Below are 7,190 nucleotides of genomic sequence, written 5' to 3' on the forward strand. Positions count from 1 at the left end.
ATTATTTTAAAATGTTGCACATATTGGGTATAAACATAGATCAGTGCATTAACTAGAGAGCTGCTCTGTAGGAAAGATATTTGAAAACACACTGCCAATACTCACTTTTCCAAGCCAACTACAATTTCTTCTCGTGAAAGCTATTAGTGAAAAATGCTTAGCCAGCAAATAATAGATAATATGCTCAAATTGTCATAAGTATCTCTACTTGAAAGGAGACAGAGTGACACTTCCTGTATTAATATTTGATGACAGTGGGAAGCCATTCTGAGGGGCCTCAAGTTCAAAAAATGCCGCTTTACGAAAGCTCAACAATTATCTGTGTTCCATTTACTATACAACCATTTTACAATGTTATTCTACATCATTATATTTCAAATGAGTTATTACACTCATGCAATCATGTCAAAGCTATAAATTCCTATGTTAAATATTTATAATTAAGAAATCACCAGAGCTATACCCTAGCTCCCAATACCCAGGCCAAAATTCTTTGTGCATGTATATCTATGATGCTGTTGTTTATGTGGGAGATTATTTGATTTTAATTTAATGGCTCTGTTTCCAAATATTTTTCTTTTTCAACATCTTTACTATTTTCATATCGTTACCCCACAGAGCACTTAGCTCAACTGCTGTTGACCTGGGCCAGTGTGTTTCTGACATCTGTCAGCAAGGACAAAGCATAATTTCATTAATGTGTATTATATATGCTCAGGACTGAGAGAACATTACAAAATGAAGAAGTTTGGCTAAAGTTCAACTGGGCATCAAATAGCACTAGCAAGAATTTTCTTAAGCAGATGGTGTAAAATCTTGGTGGTGTAAAAATCTTCCTAACAGTAGTGTGTGCTTCACACAGGAATAATGTCAGAAACAGATGTGCACTCCCCAAATGACCGTAGTACCAAACAGAAACAATAAACACGAGATGTATGGTAGAAACAATGCCCTTGCCAACTGGGGGAAGGAAAAAAAAAAACACACAATGGAACAAATGTATGTCCCTGTCAAATAAAAATGCTACTGATAGTTTTCTTCCAGGCTAAAGTTGACAAAGATGTATTTCCTGTTAGCTTCCCCTTATGCATTGGTATCAAATCTTTATCAAGGTGGTAAGGATTAACAATCGAATTTTAATGCATGTTTTTAGACTGATTTTTTAAAAGGGAATTAAGTCTTTGATTTAATCTAAGAAATTCAGGTGTCTGTCTGTCATTTAGGATGAAAATGTCTCATCAGCTCAAAAGAATACACAAACACACACACACCACTTTCTAGATAAACTGTGTGCACCTGCTTAGTCGGTACACATCCCCGTCCGAGCACTGCACAGCTGTATCACAAGCCCAAAGGGCCCAGCACTATACACTACTCAGATCTAAGGCCCAGTAGAAGACTCAGGCCTAGAGGGGCCTCCTGGAGGGCGTAGCTTCTGAGTGGCAGTCAGGTCCAAAGCCTCAGAGCATCTCCATGGGAGCCACCTGCCTGGGAGTGCGACGCCACTGGGAATCCGAATCCGCAGTGGTGCGCGCCTCTAGCTCCAGCGTCCATCCCAGAAGTGCGCCAGAGCCTATCCACTGTGGGCGACAGCTCAGGCCGTCATCACGGCCCGGACAGGCCCTGCCAGTGGCTTCGTTTGCCGTGGCTTGGGCTCCTGGCTGCTCCCCACCCCGGGGCGGGAGCACCTACCTAGCCCGGCCACGGCGCTGCAGGGCAGCAGGACCAGGGCCTTCACTGTGCTCCGCGCTGCGCTTTCTCGGGAAAGTCACGGAGCTTCCCCAGGAAGCCAGGTCTGATTCCGGGAGAGGAACGTTTTGGGTTTGAAATCCAAGCCTCCGCCCTGGGGTCGCCCCCGGAAAAGGGCTCAAGAGGGCAGTGCTCCAAACCCCAGGCCAAGGGAGGAGAGGGACTCAGAGGCTCGACCACCCTCCCGTAGTCTGGGGTAGTGAGGAAGTTGGGTTCGCAGCCCCCCAGTCTTGGCTGGGGATTAGTTCCGGGGTGGTGGCCCTAGCCCCCTTTGTGTCCCTGACTGCGGGGTAGGGAACCTGGCTGCCTGCCCAGGGCTGGGACCCCGACCCCGGATCCTGGGGGCGACTGCCAAGGAAGGCGCACCCCGGGGTCGGGAAAGAGCCTGGACCAGGGCAGTTCTCATGAGGTCCCTCAAAGAGGGCTCAAAGGGGAGAGGCAGCAAGCCTCAGGCGTGGGTTACCAGGGAAATGCAACAATATTTATGCCCCACGGGCGGTGATAGCAAGTAGGTCCAGTACTCGATCCTTCGAGCCCCTCCCGAGCAGCTTGCCCGCCCTCCAGCTCGTCCCACAGGAGCCCAGGTCCAGGCTCCTCCACACCCGCGCAGAGCTTCCTTCCTGACCAAGCGCCAAGCACAGGTCCCTACAGCCTCTGCCTGGCAAGATCCCCCTAAAGGATCCCCAAGCGGTTATTCCAGGAGAAAAGGAGAAGCTTCCCCACACCGGAAGGGAGATTTTGCTTCTCTCAGGAGTCTGGGCTTTAGGTTCTCCATCTGTAAAGTGGGCACAATAGTTCCCGCCTCTTGCTGGTGAGGAAAATGGGTGAAAGCCTGGTAATGTCAAATGCAGGGTTTGAAGAGAAGAGTTTACTTTTTAGAAACCTTGTCATTAGGTGTGTCCCTTCCTTTCCTTTCCTTTCCTTTTTCCCAATACAGGGTTGGAACCCACTAAGCAAAGCAAGCACTGAGCTATAAACCCAACCTTTTTCTATTTCTTTTTTAAAAGTCTGAAACCAGGCCTCACTGCTGGGGTTACAGGTGGGTGACACCATGCCAGGAGAGAGTACTTATAAAAAGGGTGCACACTTATCTTTAACGACGGAATTTTTTAGGGTATTTACGAGCTAACTTCTCTCTCATTGTGGGTGTGGGCAGTTCAAATAATCAGGAGTTATGGGTCCATTTACTGTTTTTATTTATTTCCTCCATCCTGACATTTCAATGACCGAGCTACATGGTTTGATTTTGATTTATTTTAACGGAAGGGTTTCTCTCCATGGAAGCCATCAAATTACTGACACAGCAGAAGTGCTCTGAAGAAGCAACAGAGAAAGAAACACAATAATGGTTATTATATAATATATAAGCTATAGGTTTACTTTTTTCAATCTTCAGAAGAAACTGGTGCTTATTATTTCTCATGATTTAAAGGCTCAGGAGCAATAATGAATACAAACGCTAGAACGCTGTCCCGCCCGGCCAAGGCTTTCTTCAGCAAAGGTGCCACAAGGTGAGGATGCAGTTTGGAAAACTGCCAACCAGAGTCCCTCCTGAACCAGAGCGCTTTCATTTTATCAAGACAGGTGGGATTAACCACTCCTGAAAGTGGTTTCTGCCACCTTTGTAAGCCTGCAGCAACAACACTGAGTTGGCAAATCTCCGCGCAGCGAGAGCCAAGTCCTTAGGATAAATTCCCATTGCTCTCCCATCGGGACTGGTACCAACAGCTCAGCCAGGGCTGCTGTCGCCATTCCACGTCGCAAGGCAGTCAGCCAGTCCAGGAAAAGACCTGTTCATGCTGGAGATGGGCTGGGTCTGGGGTGAGACAGGTGCAGCTGAGCTGCGAACGCAGGGGTCTGTGGCAGGCACCGGACCATGTGTGATGGTACAGGGCAGAGACCTGTCAGGATAAGAAGGTAACAACTCATCCTCCTGCCAGGGCATCTCTTCAGTTCTTGCTTCCTTTTGGGGACTGTAAAGGTGAGCATATCCTCATCCCTGTGCAGCAGCATCCAGGCCAAATGACCCTGGCTTCCATACTGACTGTTCGCCCTGTGTGTCCTTCTCACCCAGGGGCCAACCAAAGCCTATGTCACCATCTGACACACCAGGCACGGTCTTTCCCTGTGTGCAGAATGGCTCCAAAGAGGCTCACCACCTTCTTTACAAATACAGACTCCGATTCGGATGATCTTAGGCAATCAGAGTAGTTTTCCAGTTTAATTTGAACATGGAGGTCTGAAGGACTCCTAGGAGGGACCCAAAGGAGCCATGGCACTAGCAGACCCACTGGATACCATAAGCCTTTCACCCTGGATGAAAAGTGGAGCCTGGAATTGCCTCAAGTATTTTGTCAGAATTTCCACCCCATCCTTCTGGAAGCCCTTTAGGTATTAAAAGATGCAAGTTCTGGAATGGAAACAGGAAAGGAAGCCCTAGAAGAATGAAAGGAGAGGAAGGCACAAATCCTCCTGTGCCTGCTAGCACTCTCTCTCTCCTTCAGGAAGTGAACATCTACCGTCCAGCCTTGAGCACCAAACCAGGTTTCAGAGGCTTGGAACAGCACAAGGCTCCTGCCTACAAGAAGACCTGTTGAAGCCAACTTTATTCACCTGTTAGTGAAACTATTTCTAAAGACCTGTCCGCAGCAGTGACACAGGGTGACAGTTGACGACCTGGGCACAGCCTGGGTGGGACACCTCACCTCTGCAGTCTCCACAGCTAGAGTTATAGAGTTTTGGTCCAGGCAAAAGAAATTCCCAGAGCGAGTGCAGGCATTTGAGTCTGTGGATATGGAGGTCAGTCCTTGCCGGTTCAGTACAAGTATCAGTCCACTCGCTGGCGATTAGACTGCAGATTTCATAATCTACAAAGACAAGGAGAGAGAGGAAGATTTTTACCACCAATATGCATGAACTCTGTTCCCCTTTTTTGGCTGTTTTATTTGATCCTACAAACCATGCTATGCAATTTAACCTTGGCCAGCAATAGTGGAGGTGGGAAGGTAGTGAGGTTTGCTCTCCACCACCATCAGACACTGGGCATTTGCAAGTGACCAGAACTTGGCAGAGGGCTGCAGCTCCTGCACTGGAGACGCAAACCAAGCCTGATAGCTCATAAATCAGCACATCGCAAAAGCATTACCTTAAAGCATCTGTTCCTGAACTTACCAAGAAGAGCAAAGTGCTTAAATCATGCCAGAGCAGTGAAAATTCTGATCTGGCCTGGTAAAGTATGGCCCTGGGCAAGTTAAACTAGTATTGTGTGCCACAGTATTGCGGGGGGGCTTTAATAACAAGCAGCAGCAGCTCTGATTGCTGCCACTTTTACCATATTCAGAAGACTGCAGACCCTTAGGGAGGTCCAGGTGCCAAGCATATAAACATGACAGTTTAGCTTTCTAAGTACATGAGCAGTAAAGGAGGAGGAAGTTTATTGGACATCCTGTGGCTCAGATACCATCGTAAAAGAGGCCCAAGGCCCCCATGTGGTCTCGGCATTGGGCCTTGGTGAGCCCTTACTAGTGGTCTTCTACAGTGACAGTGGATGTTGAAGGACACTGACCTGCCTTCTGCCCAGGGAATGAGGCCTCTGGTGACTCCTTTATATGCAGACCTGTCTAGGGAGGCCTAGGAGATGCAGGAGGAAAAGGAAGAAGATTTCACTGACTCAGAAATACTGTATCCGTGACACACGTATTTCAACATCATTTTGACTTACAGGCTACCTAAGTGGTATCATTTCCATTTTACAGACGGAAGCAACTGAGAAGTTAAGAAGTTAGATTCCTCAGAATTGCTATTACAGGCTTAATGACTTTACATCTTATGTCCATAAATACAAAAAACAAAACAAAAGAAATACATTACCTAGCCCTAAAACCCTGGACTTCCATAAAGAAAGGAAATAAAGGCAATCTGGGAAGCGGGGATGAAGGAAGTAAAAAGGGAGGGAAGGAAGAAAGGCACAGCTACACTGGCAAAGACCAGTCTCCTGAGGCAGAACGCTATATAAAATGATTTTTAACTTTTAAAAAATAGTAGCATAAATTTTTTCGCAGATTTTTTTTTTTTTTTTTTTTTGTAGAAGTGTTGTTTTACAACATGCATCAGAGAAGCGAGGAGAGACCGGGAAGCTTTGCCTGGATAAGCAGTAGACACCAAAATTGTGGACGGGACAGTTCTGATTGGGTTTGCCCCGCTCTGGCTGAAGAGTAGAGGTGTACTTTCCTCTTATACAAACCTGGTGGAAGGCTGAAAGGATCCGCTGCACCACCACCCCAACAGAATTAAATTTAATTCAACTTTGTCTTTCAGGGATCCCCTGGGAAGAGGTCAGTGGAGGGTGGGGGACCAGGGTTTCTAATCTACAGGTCAGAGGCTCTAACCAGTGTGCCTAGGGAGAGCTCCGGGACTAGGTGGTTAACGAAGCTGAAACTTTTACCCTTTTCCGCCATGTGCAGTTCTTTAGTTTTTACAGAATCGTGCCAACAGAACTCTGAAGAAACGTTAGAATCAAGTTTCCACTGGTTCTGGTTTGTTGCTCATTGTAAACGACAAAGTGCAGATAAAATGGGCAGCTCCAAACCACAGACGTGCTTAGGCGAGATTCCGGGCTTGGAGATGTCAAAAGGAGTAAACGGTCCCATACTTTCGCGTTCCTCTCAGCAGTCTTTGGCCCAGGAGTGCCTCAGGCCGCCCCCTCTTGTCCTCCAGGCTCCACGTGGCTCCTAAATTTACTTCTCTCCTCCTTTCTCCTGTTAGGCGGAAAACGCTGCTCCTCGCCGGGGAGTTCACTGCGCTCTGGGCCGGGCGCTCAGGAAGAGCCAAGCTATAGACTAACCCAGGACCTGGCTTCCCTGCTTGAGTTTCCCGCATCCTGGGAAAGCTGAATCTGGGTGATCCTTTCACTCGATTTAGAGAGAGAGGAGCTCCCACAGGGCCAAGTGGAGGAGGCTCTGCCCTCTGCGCGTTCAGTTCCGAAAGTCTTGCTCCGAGCGCACACCCCACCTCCACGCTTCGGAGGTGCGACTTCCCTCTCCCCAGAGAAACTGTGGGTGAGCTGATCCACAGAGGAGGCTGGGAGCCCTGGGAAGTCGCAAAGGGAGAGTATCCAGCTCCGACCCCCAGCACATAAGGCAATTCTGAGGAGCGCAAGTTGGCCCGGACAATCTCTAGAAGTTATCTCCTCCAGGCCCTTCCCAGACTGATACTAGTTATAGCGGGGTGGGTCGAAATCCGAGGACATCCGCCATCTCCGAGCGTCTCGCTGAAGAGCGGTCCCCTTGGGGGCTCCAAGGAGTCGCCAGTACCGCTGGCAGACTGCTCCTTCCTGCTCCTGTCACTCTCGAGGGTGTTCGGGGCGCTTGTCCTCGGCGCCGCGCCTGAAGGTGGCCCACGGGGCCGCGGGCTGGGCCGCGGATTTGCTGGTCCCGCAACTA

Source organism: Fukomys damarensis, unplaced genomic scaffold (genome assembly GCF_012274545.1).
Source record: "Fukomys damarensis isolate Sample0158 unplaced genomic scaffold, DMR_v1.0_HiC HiC_scaffold_33, whole genome shotgun sequence".
NCBI lineage: Eukaryota > Metazoa > Chordata > Mammalia > Rodentia > Bathyergidae > Fukomys > Fukomys damarensis.